The 16699-nt window shown below is 36.6% G+C and overlaps 1 protein-coding gene across 1 annotated transcript in view; it reads left to right on the forward strand.

The window, feature by feature from the left end:
* The window catches only part of PDE4D (phosphodiesterase 4D), a 1961234-nt gene that overhangs the window by 173274 nt on the left and 1771261 nt on the right, over positions 1–16699 (forward strand). The gene's annotated exons all lie outside the window — the stretch shown is intronic.

Raw genomic sequence — 16699 nt, forward strand, 5'->3', positions numbered from 1 at the left:
AAAGAATATGTACAGTTTTACAGCCCTTTGGACCTATTTCCAAATTGTTCTCCTGAATGGTTGGATCAGTTCATTAGTGCCGCCAACATTTCATTAGTGTACCTGTTTTTCCCTTATCCCTCCCAGCATTTATCATTTCTGATAGATGTAATGTGGTACCTCATAAACAAATAACCTCAGTTGTTTTAATTTGCCATTCTCTAATCAAAAGTAATTTAGAGCATCTTTTTCATATGAATATAGATAACTTTGATTTCTTCTTCTAAAAATTGACTGTTTATATCCTTTGACCATTTATCAACTTGGGAATGACTCTTATTTTAATAAATTTGACTCAGTTCTATACTAAGTTTATATTTGAGAAACGGGGCTGCCATCAGATAAACTTACTATAATTAAAAATATGATTTCATTGCCTATTATATCTTTTAGCAAAATGTAGTTTCCCAGATTATTTCCTTTAATTAGGTCTATTTTTGCTTTTACTTTGTCTGAGATAAGGATTGCTACCCCTGCTTTTGTGACTTCAGCTGAAGCATAGTAAATTCTGTTCCAATTCTTTATTTTAATTTTGTGTGCGCCTTTCTGTTTCAAGTGTGTCTCATGTACAGAACATATAGTTGGATTTTGGTTTCTAATCCATTCTGCTATCTGCTTCCATTTTGTGAGTTAACTCATCCCATTCACATTGACAGTTATGATTAATGTGTATTTCCCTCCATATTATTTTTTTCTGTTTATCCTTTTCTATCTTTTTGTATCCTGTATGTTCTCAAAAATATGTTTTGCTTCTGACCACTGATTCCCTTAATCTGTCCTCCCTTTTATCACCCTCCCTCATATCTATTATCCCTTTCCCCTCCTATTTGTTGGGTAAGATAGATTCTATGCTGAAAGTGAGTGTATACATGCAAACATACACATACAGACACATAGACACACACATATCTGTGTATATATATATATATATATATATTTCTTCTCTCTATGAATCATTTGTGATGAGTGAAGTTTAAGCATTGCCTCATACTTCCCCACTTTTCTTTTTAATCATAAAAATCTCTTCCTTGTTCACCTCTATTATATGAGAAAATTTCCCCCATTCTACATCTCCCATTCCCTTCTTCCAGTGCATCCCTCCTTGTCACCCTTTAGTTATTTTTGACATCATCCCAACATAATTGATTCATACCCATGCTATCTATGTAAATGTCTTTTAATTGTCCCAATAATGCTAAAGTTCTTAAAGAATTACATGTATCATCTTCCCATACAGGAATCTAAACAGACCCTTCTGAATTCTCTTTTATGTTTACCTTTTTATTCGTCTCTTGAGACTTATATTTAAATGACAAATTTTCTATTTTGCTCTGATCTTTTCAGCAGGAATGCTTGAAAGTCCACTGTTACATTAAATAAGCATTTTTTCCTTTGAAGGATTAAACTCAGTTTTGCTGGATAGGTTATCCTTGGTTATAATCCTAACTCTATTGCTTTCTGGAATATCATATTCCAAGATCTCCACTCTTTTAAAATGGAGGCTGCTAATATTGTATGATCCTAACTATGACTCCATGATATTTGAATTGTTTCCTTCTGGCTGCTTACGATATTTGCTTCTTGATCTGGGAGCTCTGGGACTTGACTATGATATTCCTGGGAGTTTTCATTTGGGGATCTCTTTCAGGAGATGATTGATGGATTTTTTTACTTTCTATTTTACCTCCTGCATCTAAGATATGAGGACAGTTTTCCTTGATAATTTCCTGAAATATGATATCTGGGCTCTTTTCTTCAATTATGGCATCTAGTAGTCCAGTAATTCTAAATTTTAAAAAGAATTTTTTTTTTGTGGGGTTAATGGGGTTAAGTGATTTTCCCAGGGTCACACAGCTAGTACGTGTCAAGTGTCTGAGGCTGGATTTGAGCTCAGGTACTCCTGAATCCAGGGCCAATGCTTTATCCACTGTGCCACCTAGCTGCCCCGTCCAGTAATTCTAAAAGAATCTCTCCTGGCTTTTCTCTGTCAGTTGTTTTTCCTATATTATACACTGTCTTCTACATTTTCATTCTTTTGACTTTGTTTTATTGTTTCTTGAAGTCTTATGGAGTCATTAGCTTCCACTTGCCCAATTCTAATTTTTTTAAAATTATTGTCTTCAGGGAGCTTTTATATATTTTTCCCATTTATCCAATTCTGCTTTTTAAGGAGTTCTTCTCCTTAGTGAATTTTTAAACCTCTTTTACCATTAGGCAAATTTCCTTTTAAGGTATGATTTTCCTCAGTATTTTTTATAACTCTCTCACAAAGTTGTTAACTTTCTCTTCATAATTTTTCTTTCATCACTCTCATTTCTTTCCCCAGTTTTTCCTCTATCATTCTTTTCTATTTCTTTAACTCTTCCAGGAATCCATGCTAGCCTTAGGTCAAATTAGCACTTTTCTTTGAGGCTTTGCTTGTAGCTATTTTCACTTTATTGTCTTCTACATATATGCCTTGGTCTTCCCTGCCACCATAGTAACTTTTTCTGGTCAAGTTCTTTTTGTTATTGTTTGCTCATTTTTCCATCCTATTTCTTGATTTTGAACTTCATGGTAAAGTTGTGCTCTGTTCACCTGGGTGTGGGGAGAGACTGTCACATGCTTTAGTCTTCTTTATATTGCTATTTTTAGGGCTAGTTCTGATGAGCTGCAAATTTTTGGTGCTTCCTAGGTGGCGTTATCCTTGGATAGGTGTAGTCACTGCTCTTTTGGTCTGTACTCTAGTCTTTACCCAGGAAGAGTCCCTGTTCCCCAGAAGTTGCAAGTAGTAGTGCTTCTTTTGGCCCTAGAATTGTGACTAGGACCCTAGTCTCTTGCATCCATAAGTCCTAGTGTTCCTTTAGCTCTAGAACTGTGACCAGGGCCCCTGCTGCCTTGCAACTGACCACATGCATTCCTCTTTACCCTGAACTGTGATCCAGAACTACTTATGGGCATTAGAGTTGCCAATCAGCATCAGCTGTACCCAGTGCCTGCCAATTGTCTCCTGAAATCTATTTCTGACCATTTGGCTAACCCCCTTACTGTCCTGAGTAAAGAGCTCCAAAAGCTGTTGTTGCTGCTGTCATGGCTGCCTCTAAGGCCCACCAGTTGTGCTCCTGCCATGCTTTGGGCATGTGCCCTCCCTGATGTTATAGACCTCTTCTGCAGAACTTCTAGGTTGTCTTACTCTGGGAAAATTTCTCCCTCTGATATTTTATTGCCTCTGCCACTCCAAAATTTGATTTGATGCATTATTTTAAAGTTGTTTGGAGAGGAATATTGGGAGAGATTAACTGGGTCCCAGCTTGTACCTTGTATCTTTGCTCCAAAACATGACACTGGGATGAAAACTCATTGTGAATCATTTGTGACAATATAGCAGTCACAAATGTGATCTTAGGGTAACAGAGGCATAATGTACAGGACTATGGAATTCATAGTTCTACTGTACTCTTGCCCAGTAAAACCCCATTTGTCATACTATGTTCATAGTATGCTTGCCTTTTAGGAATAACATTGATAAAATAGAGAGCATTCAGTAGAGAGCATCTGTTATGGTGAAGGACCTTGAGATCATTAAATATGAGGATCTGTTGAGGAGGCAGGATTCAAAGGAGACAATAATTATCTCCACGTATTTGAAGAGAATTTGAGAGAAGGACTTTATATACAAGTTGGATTAGGGCCTCGGAAGTCCCTTATACTTTTTTTTTTCTCAACAAACATTTATTTTATTTTCCATTTACATGTAAGGGTAGTTTTCAGCATTCATTTTCATAAGACTTAGAGTTCCAAATTTTTCTCCCTCCCTCCCTCCCTTTCCTCCCCCCTCCACAAGATCGCAATCAGGTATATATGTACAATCCACAAGTGTTCTTTTTATCAGTTCTTTCTATAGGGGTACATTGTAAGCTTCCTCATTAGTTCCTTGGGATTGTCTTGGATCATTGCACTGCTGAGAGTAGTTAAGTCATTCACAATTGCTCATTGAACAATACTGCTGTCACTATGCACAATGTCCTCTCAGCTCTGCTCACTTCACTATATATCGATGTTCGTTAGTCTTTCAAGGTTTTTTGGGGATCATCCTGTTTGTCATTTCCTGTAGCACAAGTCCATTCTACTACAATCATATAACACAGCTTTTTCCATCATTCCTCAATTGATGGACATTCCCTTGATTCTCAATTCTTAGCCTCCACCAAGAGTTTTTGTACAATTTCCCCCCCTTTTCTCTTTTTCATGATTACTACTGTTAACTGTTTCCCTTCTATCCTATTCCCTTCCCCACGATATTTATTCTATTATCCATCTTCTTTCACCCTATCACTCTTCAAAAGGGATTTGCTTCTGTCTGTCCCCTCCCCCACTCTGCCCTTCCTTCTTTTGCCCCTCTCTCTTTATCCCTTTCCCCTCCTATTTTCCTGCAGGGTTATAGAGATTACTCCACCCAATTGAGCCTGTATATTATTCCCTCCTGGAGCCAATTCTAATGAGATTGAAGTCTTTGAGCCAATTTTGATGAGTGTTAGGCTCATTCACTGCTCAGATTAAACAGATTACTCCACCCAGTTGGGTGTGTCTGTTAGTCCCTCCTTGAGGCAGCTCTGATGAGTTTAAGATCTTTGAGCCCTTTCTGATGAGTGTAAAATTCATTTACTGCCCTGCTCCTCTCCCATCTCTTCCCCTACTCCATAAGCCTTTTCCTGTTACTTTCATGTAGGATTTCGCTTCTGCCCTTCACCCCTCAATTTAACCCTAAAGATGTTATCATCTAGTTAAGTGACACAGTGGACAAATCATCACCCCTGGACCCAGGGGGATCCCAGCCAAAACCCGGCCTCAGACACAAGACAGTCACCCACTGTACGACCCCAGGTATGTCCCCCAGCTCCATTTTTTTTTTTATGGTTCTCTAGGGTCTTGTATTTGAAAGTCAAATTTGCCATTCAGTTCAGTTCTTTTCATCACAAATATATGAAAGTCTTCTTTTTCATTAAAGTCCCATTTTTTCTGCTGAAAGATAATGCTGAGTTTTGCTGGGTAGGTGATTCTTGGTTGTAATCCCATTGCCTTTGCCCTTTGAAATATCATATTCCATGCCCACCGGTCCTTTAATGTAGAAGCTGCTAGATCTTGTGCTATCCTGACTGGGGCTCCACAGTACTTGAATTCTTTCTTTTTGGCAGCTTGCAATATTTTCTCTTTGATCTGAGAGCTCTGGAATTTGGCTATAATATTCCTAGGAGTTTTCTTTTTGGGATCTCTTTCTGGAGGTGATCGGTGGATTCTTTCAATTTCTATTTTAGCTTCTTCTTCTAGAATTTCAGGGCAATTTTCTCTGTGAATATCTTGGAAGATGGTGTCTAAGCTCTTTCCTTGATCATGGTTTTCAGGTAGACCAATAATTTTCATATTATCTCTCCTGGACCTATTTTCCAGGTCGGCAGTTTTTCCCAGAAGATATTTCACATTGCCCTCTATTTTTTTCATTCATTTGGATTTGCTTTATTGTGTCATGGTTTCTCATAAAGTCACTGACTTCCATTTGTTCAATCCTAATTCTTAGGCAATTATTTTCATCAAAGAGCTTTTGTACCTCCTTTTCCATTTGACTTTTCAAGCTGTTGACTTTTTTCTCATGTCTTTCCTGCATCACCCTCATTTCTCTTTCCATTTTTCTTCTACCTCTCTAATTTTATCTTCAAAGTCCTTTTTGAGCACCTCTATGGCCTGAGACCAATTAATATTTTTCTTGGAAGCTTTAGATATAGGGGCCCTGATGTGGACATCTTCCTCTGAAGGTGCCCCTTGGTCTTCCTTGTTACTGAAGAAACTTTCTATGGTCCTCACCTTTCTCTGTTGGCTCATCTTGCCTTTCTTTTACTAGACTTTTACTAGACTCCTTAAAGTGGGGCACTGTTTCCAGGCTGCAGTATCCCAAGCTTAAGAAGTCCCAGGTGGTATGACTTAAGGAGAATCAGGTTCTTCCCTCACCCGGCCTGTTTCCTGGTCCTAGATGACCCCAGACCAACTTGCCAATCAACCAGCTTTGTGTGTTGTGGTTGTTAGCTCCGACGAGCCTGTGCCCCTCCCCGACCTGGGCCACTTCTACTCGAGCCTGGTTCTCAGTAGGGGTGTAAAATCCAAGTTCTGCCTTAGCACCAGCATAGACCCCTATAATCTCTCCCTTGCCCAGGGCTCAGCCCACTCACCAGACTGTGAGCTTAGTTCCAGACAACACTGGTACTTCAGCTGATTCAGAGGCTCTGGGGGTCTCCTTCTCTGGTGAGGACTTCCTGAGACTGGATCTGTGTCAGGGTGACTGTGGGGTTGGGCCCGACTCCTGTATCAGCACAGCAACTCCCTCCTTCTGACCTTCCAAGCCATTCTTGGTTAGAAGATGATTTCAGCACGTTCTTCTGTGAGTTTTGCTTCTCCGGGCATTTTCCTATGACCTTATTTGGATGTTTTTTGGAGTGATCGTGTCATGGGATTGGGAGCTCACTACCTTTCCTCCCCCCTTATACTTTTGAGATTTTCTCTAATTCAATAAAATATGTACCGATTTAATAACAAGGCATCTTGGTTCCATTGTGGATAGAGTGTCACACTTGGAATTGGGATTTTCTGAATTTGAACCTGATTCAGAAAGTAAGGAAATTGTCTCTTGGCCTTGGTCTGTTCATTTGTTAGATGAGGATAGTAATAGAATCTATGTCACAGGCTTTTTGTGAGGATCAAATGAGGTAATATAGGTCAAGTTCTTTGTAAACTTCAAAGCACTTTATAAGTGTTAGCTCTATTAACTATTAATAAACATTTTATCACCAAATGACCAACATTCTAACAATGAACTTTTCCAAACTGAAGGGGGCTGTTCCTTGGACAATAGGTACATATTTCATTGCCAGATACATGTTGGAATTTTCTTTGTGAACGCAAGGTCACCTTCATCCCATGATATGTCTTTGGCGAAGAACTTTCTAGATGAGCAAAATGCCCAGAGATCTTGGATTATATAAAACTAAACATTCTTGGTGATTAGATATTCAGCTTAGTTTCTGTCCTGAGACTTAGAAGGTATCCTTTCCTCACTCTGCAGAGTCTGGTCCTTTGTAAATTTACAGAAGATTTTAGGTATGGCAAGAAAGAAACTGAGAGGGAGACAATAATTTATTCCCCATACATGGGGGTTACGTGTGGCTTTTTCTTCCCATCGACTTTAAGGAGTTGTAAATATGGTAAAAAAGCAGTATTTTAATAAGTTAAGAATCTTATATTTGCTTTCTAAGATGATACTGAAAGCTTTTCAATACAATATCACCCATAGTGACATTTGAAATAATGGTATCTGCCAAAATGAAAGCATATTTGGGCTGTCTCATAAGTCTGATATGCTATTTGTAAAAGATCTTCATGCCTAAGAATAATGAAATTCCAGTGATTCTTCATCAGAGGGCCCTTTTAAGGCTTCATAAAGGCTATGAAGTCAGAATAATTATGGCAGAAAATGTCATACTATTTTTATGGGCTAAGCTGATGGCACTTGTTGATTTTCTAACTGCCTTTCCTAAGCAACTCTGTAAACAGATGAATTAAGTGAAGACACCAAAAATGAACCATGTTATAGCTGTGTCCACAGGTGGGTAAAATTGTAACACTAGCAGTGATGCTAGTTTAAATTCTGGGAATAATATCCCTGGACTTTTTCCTGTGAGAAATCCATGTTGTAGGAAGTTACTTGGACACTTATGAAAGTACTTCTGGACTTTGCATTCCAGTACAAGATACATTTTGATAAGTAGATGTTTCTATGGATGACACTTCTTATTTACTGACCTTAGCTTCTTTACTGGCTTTCTTTTTTTTAAGAATATATTTTTATTATTTATCAATTATATGTAAAAACAATTATAACATTCTTTTAAAAAATGATTTTTGAGTTTCAAATTTCCTTCCTCCTTCCTGTCCCCTCCCTGAGAAGGAAAGTACTTTGATAAAGATTATACATGTACAGTCATGCAAAACTTATTTCCAAATTAGCCATATTTCAACAGAGAACACAGACAGGGGCAGCTAGGTGGTGCAGTGGATAAAGCACCAGTCCTGGATTCAGGAGGACCTGAGTTCAAATTCTGCCTCAGACACTTGACACTTACTAGCTGTGTGACCCTGGGCAAGTCACTTAACCCTCATTGCCCCACAAAAACAAAAACAAAAACAAAAACAAGAGAGAGAGAGAGAGAGAGAGAGAGAGAGAGAGAGAGAGAGAGAGAGAGAGAGAGAGAGAGAGAACACAGACCAAAAAAAAAAAGAAAAGAAAAGAAAAAAAAATGATGTAAAAAGTATGCTTCTATTTGCCTTTAGACTCCATCAGATCTTTCTTTGGTTGTGGATATATAGCATTTTTCATCATAAATCCATAGGAATGGTCTTGTATTATCATATTACTGAGAATAGCTAAATAATTCACAGTTAATCATGATACAATAATGTTGTTACTGTGTACAATAATCTCCTGGTTCTATTTAATTCACTTTGAACCAGTTCATATGTGTTCCCAGGTTTTTCTGAAACCAGCCTACTCATCATTTCTTATAGTACAATAGTATTCCAATGCAGTCATACATCATAACTTGTCCTGTCATTCCCCAATTGAATACTTTCAATTTCCAATTCTTCACATTTGCTTTCTTTTTAAAATATGATTTTTGTTAACATTACAGCCATTTCTGAGTTTTTTCAATCACCAAATGAACCTTCAGTTGCAACAAATAAAAACAGATAAGTTAAACCAATGGACAAAATTCCATACTCAACAATGCATGCTGTGTCACACAACCCTTATTTTCTTCCTTTATACCCAAAGGAGGGAGATATTTCCTTATCTCTTTTCTGGGGCTGTACTGGCTTCTATAGTTAGCATTTAAGCTAATTTTGATGTTCTTTTCATCTTGATCCTTCATTGTCTTTCCTTAGACATAACCCAATAGATGAATGGATAAAATGATTGGAATGGGGATGGATATAGTTATTTTCATTTTGACCTGATTTCAATGAATCTTAGAGCCCCAGCAGTTAAAATGCCCAAGAATCTTCTGAACTTTGTCCCCTAGGAAATGAATAGGCATATTCCAATCTATTTACATCAAATGATGGTCTTTAAAAAAAAAATTAAAGTAGGGCCCAATTCTGACTTGCTGGGGAAATGTGTAATTTTTAAAATTTTTTTTTTTTGGTGAGGCAATTGGGATTAAGTGACTTGCCCAGGGCCACACAGCTAGTATGTGTTAAGTGTCTGAGACCAGATTTGAACTTAGGTCCTCCTGAATCCAGGGCTGGTTTTTTATCCACTTTGCCACCTAGCTGCCCCTAAATGTGTAATTTTTTAAAGGAAATATGTAGTCCTTCATCAAAAGGTGATCTGTCCTTGAACCATTTTTTGGATACTGTTCAAATGAACCCCAGTTCCCCAATATGAACAGAAGATAGTCTGGTCCATTTTTAGCCCTATTGAGTACTTTCTCTAGAGGACTCAAGATGTTTTTGCTTTAAAAGGTCTTTGGAATCCTAATGTTTCCTTTCTACTTCTGTTGTACATCTGCTCCTCACAATTCATTTTCAGCAGAACATTCTCATTCAACTATGTAAAATGTATAAGTGATTGTATCCTGGTATAAGGGAATCTTGGTAAACACCATATTTAAACGTTTCAAAGGATTTGTAGTTCATTTATCTAGAAACCCCCTCTGAAAACCTTTATATCCTGAATTGTCAATGCCTTCTTATTTTGTGTGTTTCTTGTCTATGTTTCTTAATAAATCCTTCAAAAATAACCTATCCAATATGCCAGAAGTTTTCCTCTGGGTATTTACTTATTTCAGGGGTAACTAGGAAGCCATTGGACTATCCACCTTTTATCTCTTGCTCTTATTACCTGACTGATCCACTTAAGTTTCTTGTCTCATTCTGTAATCATTTCTTCAATGCACTTCTTTAGTTCATTTACATGGAAGTCTCCACTGGGAATTTTCTTCAGACTATTCATGGTGACTATGCATGGTGACTAAGACTCTGTTGTCTTTTTAGTTATCCACAATGATGATTCTTCAGAGACTGATGTCCCAGTATTTGAAATTATCATGGGTAAAATATTGATTTTTTTTAAAAAAACAAAAGATGTGGGTTTTGTGATAAGGAATCAGGTTGGGATTTTTGAAATCACTGTAATTCTTCAAATATAACAAATCACATTCTCTTCCTATTCCCTTGTAGACCCAGATAATTGTTCATCTTCTCATCCTTTCCTAAGTAAATATGTTGATACGTTAACTCATTGGATTGCCTATACATCTGCATAGTATAGTCTGGACAGAGGGCTTTTTCCACATTTATTTGTTTTTCTTGGATCAATCTTTTTCTTAGGTCAATCTCTTTTGACTTTAAATAGCTCTGGCCCTATAATATTTTTGACCTTGAGGTAATCAAGGGAAATCATCCACAAACAGGAAGAGCATCTGGATAACCTCACTATCTATGAGGAATTTCTCTTCCACTTGGACTCCACACAGAATATCCTTCATTACATTGTTGTGTACCTTTCGTAAGCATATGTCCCCATTGTTTGTGCTTTCCTTGATATTACCAATCATTGACCAGTTAGGTCTGTAGTTGCATTTATCAAGGAATGGTGCATAATCTTGGTATAAATAATATTTTATTTTTTCTCCAATTACAAGTGAAGACACTTTTTAACATTCATTTTAAAAAACATTATGAGTTCAAAATTTTCTCTCTCCCTTTCTCACCTCCCTCCTCCCTAAGACAGTGAGCAATTTGATATAGGTTATAGATGTTCAGTCATGCAAAACATATTACCATATTAGTCATATTGTGAAAGATGACGCAGATCCAAAAGAAAAAAAAACATAAAAATAGAGAAAGTGAAAAATAGTATGCTTCAATCTGCATTCAGACTCTATCAGTTCTTTCTTTAGAAGTGGATAGCATTTTTCATCATGAATCCCTTGCAATTGTCTTGATTATTGTATTGCTGAGATCAGCTAAAATCATTCACAGTTGATCATCATATAATATTGTTGTTACTGCATACAATGTTTTCCTGGTTCTGTTAATTTCACTTTGCATCATTTCATAGAAATATTTCCAAGTTTTTCTGATATCATCCTGCTCATCATTTCTTATGGCACAATAATATTCCATTACAATCATATACCAAATCTTATTTAGCCATTCCCCAATTGATGGGAATTTCCTCAATTTCCAATTCTTAGCCACTACAAAAAGAGCTGCTATATAAAGATTTTTGTACAAATAGGTTCGTCCTTCCCTTTTGTCTCTTTGGAATTACAGAGCTAGGAGTGATATTAGTGGATCAAAGGGTATGCATAGTTTGATTGTACTTTGAGCAAAGCTCCAAATTGTTCTCCAGAATGCTTGGATAAGTTTACAATTCCACCAGTAGTATACTAGTGTCCCAATTTTCCCACATCCCCTCCAAAATTTATTATTTTCTTTTTGTGTCATATTAGTCAATCTGATAGGTGTGACATAGTACCTCAGAGTTGTTTAAATTTTCATTTCCCTAATCAATGGTTATTCAAAGCATTTTTCATATGCCTATAGTTAGCTTTGACATCTTCATCTGAAAAACTGCCTGTTCATAGCCTCTGACCACTTATTATTTGAGGAATGACTCATATTCTTATAAATTTCACCGAATTCTCCATACATTTGAGAAATTAGGCTTTTATCAGAGACATTTGCTCTAAAAATTGTTTCCCAACTTTTTGCTTTTCTTGTAATCTTAGTTGCATTGACTTTGTGCAGAAACTTTTCAACTTAATATAATCAAAATTGTCCATTTTTTCTTTTGTTTAGTCTTTAATTCTTCTCTTCTCCATAGATCTGACAGGTAAACTATTCCTTGTTCTCCTAATTAGCTTTGGTATACCCTTTATGTTTAAATCATGTATCCATTTTGATCTTTTCTTGGTATATGGTGTAAGATGTTGGTCTTTCCCTAGTTTCTGCTGTACTGCTTTCCAATTTTCCCAGAAGTTTTTGTGAAGTAGGGAGATCTTGTCCCCAAATCTGGGGTCTTTAGGTTTATCAAACACTATAATACTGTGGTCATTTACTACAATATATTGTCTACCTAATCTATTCCACTGATGCACCATCCTGTTTCTTAGTACCAGATAGTTTTGATGACCACTGCTTTATTACACAGTTTGAAATATATTACAGTCAGGCCACCTTACCTCACATTTTTTTTCATTACTTTCTTTCATATTCTTGACCTTTTGTTCTTCCAGATGAATTTTATTTTGATTTTTTCTAGCTCTATAATGTTTTGGATAGTTTTATTGGTATGACACTAAATAAATTAATTAATTTAGATAGAATTGTCACCTTTATTATATTGGTTCAGCCTACTGATGAGCAATCAATGTTTTCCAATTGTTTAGATACTTTGTTTGAAAAATGTTTTGTAATTTTGTTCATATAGTTCCTCTATTTGTCTTGGCAGGAAGATTCCCAAGTATTTTATGTTGTCTACATTTTGTTAAATGAATTTCTCTATCTCTCTCTTATTGCTATGCTTTGTCGGTTATATACACACACACACACACACACACACACACACACACACACATATATATATATATATGCTTATGATTTATGTGGGCTTAATCTAGGATTCTCAAAGTACATCATCATATCATCTACAAATGGAGATAGTTTTCTTTTCTCATTATCTAATTTTATTTCTTCAATTTCTTTCTTTTTCTTGTCTAATTGCTATAGCTATCATTTCTAGTACAATACTGAATAATGATGGTGATAATGGGTATCTTTGCTTCACCCTTGATCTCATTGGAAGTCTTCTAACATCACAATTATAGATAATGCTTGCTGATAGTTTTATATAGATACTACTCATCATTTTGAGGAAAGTTTCATTTATTTTTGTGATCTCCAGTGTTTTTAATAGGAATGGGTGCTACATTTTGTCAAAATATTTTTCTATATCTATTGAGAAAATCATGATTCCTGTGTTTTGTTATTTATGTGGTCAAATTTGCTGATAGTTTTCTTGATTTTTCTTTTTGGTGAGGCAATTGGGGTTAAGTGACTTGTCCAGGGTCACACAGCTAGTATCTACCTTTTAGCAAGATGTAGTTTTCTTCCTTACCTCTTAAGTAGATCTACTTTTGTTTTTTCTCTGTCTGAAATAATGACTGCTACTATTGCTTTTAATTAATTTCAGTTGATGTATAACAGAATCTGTTCCAGCCTTTTACTTTTACTCTATGTGTGTCTCTCTCTGCTTTAAATGTGTTTCTCATAAACAACATATTATATGATTCTGGTTTTTAATCCACTCTGTTGTTTCATTTTTGTGGGTGAGTTATCTCTCTCTCTCCCCTTTTACCTTGTTTCTTCTCAGCAGTATTTTCCTTCTGGCCATGGTCTCCCTCAATCTGTTCTCCCTTATAGTAGCCCTCCCCCTTTTTTGTACCCCACTTCTACTGCTCTATAAATAGGGTAAGATAGATGTCTATATATAACTGATTATGTATATTATTCTCTCTTTGAGCCAAATTCAAAGAGAGTAACGTTTAAATAATGCTTATTCTCTTCTTTCCCTCTACTGCAATAAGTCTTTAGCTCATCTTCAAATGAGATAATTTGCCCCATTCTACCTTCCTTCCATCTTCTCTCAGTGCAATCCTCTTTTTCACCACTTAATGTTTTTTATAGCACCCCATCAAAGTCAACTTATATCCATACCCTCTGTCTATGTATACTCCTCTTAATATCCTAATACTGATACAGTTATCAAAGAGTTACAGGTATCATCTTCCTCTGTAGGTATACAAACAGTTTAACCTTACTAAATAACATGTTTTCTCTTTCCTGTTTACCTTTTTATTATTCACTTGAGTTTTGTATTTGAAAATTAGCTTTTCTTTTTAGCTCTGGTCTTTTCATAAGGAATGTTTGAAAGTCCTCTATTTCATTGAATGTCATCACCCCCATCCCCACCCTGAAACATTGTTTTATTTTGCTGATTATTGATTGTAGTCCAAGCTCCTTTGCCTTCTGGAATATCATCTTTCAAGCCCTCTGATGCTTTGATGCCAAAGCTTCTTGCTTCTGTGTTATACTTACTCTGGCTCCATTATACTTAAATTGTTTCTTTCTGTCTGCTTACAATGTTGGTTTTTTTTTTACCTGTTTGCTCTGGCATTTGGATATAATAATTCTGAGAATGTTCATTTTTGAATCTCTTTCAGGAGGTGATTGGTGAATTCTTTCAAGTCCTATTTTGCCCTCTGGTTCTATGATATGAGGGGAGTTTCCTTGATAATTTCCTGAAACATGATGTCTATGCTTTTTTTTTTTTTTTTGGCGGGACAATGAGGGTTAAGTGCCTTGCCCAGGGTCATGCAGCTAGTAACTGTCAAATGTTTGTAGTCAGATTGAACTCGGGTCCTCCTGAATCCAGGGCCAGTGCTCTATCCACTGCACGAACTAGCTGCCCCATGCTCTTTTTGGTTTTTTTTTTTGTTTGTTTGTTTGTTTGTTTTGTGGGGCAATGGGGGTTAAGTGACTTGCCCAGGGTCACACAGCTAGTAAGTGTCAAGTGTCTGAGGCCGAATTTGAACTCAGGTACTCCTGAATCCAGGGCCGGTGCTTTATCCACTGTGCCACCTAGCTGCCCTCCACTGCGCCACCTAGCTGCCCGCCCCATGCTCTTATTTTTGGATGATGGCTTTCATTTAGTTCAGTAATTGTTAAATTATCTGTACTTGACCTATTTCCCATGTCAGTTGTTTTTCCACTGCAATATTTCATATTTTCTTCTATTTTTTTCATTTTTAAAATTTTCTTTGATTAATTCTTGTTATCTCATGGAGTCATTAGCTTCCACTTGCCTAATTCTAATTTTTAAGTAATCATTTTAATTAGTTAGTTTTTGTACTTCCTTTTCCATTTGTCCAATTCTACTTTTTAAGTTGTTTACTTCAGTGAATTTACGTACATCTTTTCCCACTTTTTGTGCTTCTTTTACCAAGCTGTTGACTCTTTTGTACATGATTCTCTTACATAACTCTCATTTCTTTCCTCATTATTCTTTTACCTTTCTTATTTGATTTTTAAAATTCTTTTTGAGCTCTTCTAGGAGTTCTTTTTGGGCCTGAGACCAGTTAATATTTTTCTTTGAGACTTTGTATATAGGCATTTTGATATTGTTGTCTTCTGAGTTTGTATTTTGATCTTCCCTGTTGCCATAGTAGATTTCCGAGGTCATTTTTTGGGTTTGTTTTCTATCCCATTTCATGGCATTTAAAATTGAGCTCTGTTCTTGGGATATAGCGACCACTGTCCCAAATTCTTTTCACGAGGACCTAGAGGCCTGGAGATTTAGGCTGCTCTGAGGGGGGTCTCTGGGCTTGGCTACTTCTCTGTTGCACTAGGGTCTGGAAGCCTCATAGCTTTAGCACTGGCCTGCTGCACTGGGGCCAAGGGGACTCGGCTGCTGACCTGTGCTGAGGCTAGGCTCCTCCAGCTGGTTTGCCCAGTTGCCACCTGCACTGTGCAGCATTCCTCTTTACTTTAGTGAAACAGACCCTTCCCAAAGTCCTTCTAACTTGTCTTGGGCTGGAAACTATAGTCACATACTTTTGTGAATTCTGCCACTCCAGAATTCATTTTGAGGCACTATATCAAGTTGTTTGGAGGAGAATTTAGTAGAGCTTAGGCAAGTTCCTGCATTTTATTTGTCATCTTGACACCATCTACTATAATCTTGATTTAAAGATAACTGGGTTGCACAGCTGATAGAGTATTAGACCTAGAGTCAGGAAAACTTGAGTTCAAATCTAGTTTTAAACACTTAACTGTGTGGTCCTAAGCATGTCATTTAATCTTTGCCTGCTTGCTTCCTTATCTCTAAAATGGTGATAATAATTGCACCTACCTCACAGAGGTTGTTGTGAGGATCAAATGAGATATTTGCAATGCACTTTGTCAACCATAAAGCTCTACATAAAAGTGAACAAATATTATTATTGTTATTATTATAATTATTGTAGCACAAGAAACTCCTCTTTGGAGGACCAACCTTTAAGGCTACATTTTACTAAGTAACAAAATCTCACAATCTCCACACTTTTCAGTCAACTGTGTGAGGGTGAAGATGTGGCCTGCTCTAGAAAATAACTTGTGAAAGCCTCTCTATTCTCCAATTATAGTTTTGTTGAGTATTGCCTCCATACTAGTACAAATAAGGTTCATAAATATTTTATAGATAAGAAAAAGTAGATTTATGGACTTGGTAGTTATTGATGTTCATTTCATTCAGCTTTTTTGGCAGGGTAGGGTAGCAATGTCTTCTATGCTTTTCCCCCATTCTTTTTGACATCCATCTTCTCTCCTTGAGTTATCTTATAAAACAATCCCTTAATGCTTTCATGACTATATCGTCTCTGGCATGGATTTCCTCGTTGTGTTCTTGGTCTGGTCTAGCTGCCCTTCCTAACTTCATTTTCTTAAGTGACATTTTTGCCTCTTCATATAGCGCATCAGGGACTGAGGAGTTAAGATTTAAAATGAAGTGATTTCACTGTCACTGATTATT

This window comes from Dromiciops gliroides, chromosome 1 (assembly GCF_019393635.1).
Source record: "Dromiciops gliroides isolate mDroGli1 chromosome 1, mDroGli1.pri, whole genome shotgun sequence".
Taxonomy (NCBI): domain Eukaryota; kingdom Metazoa; phylum Chordata; class Mammalia; order Microbiotheria; family Microbiotheriidae; genus Dromiciops; species Dromiciops gliroides.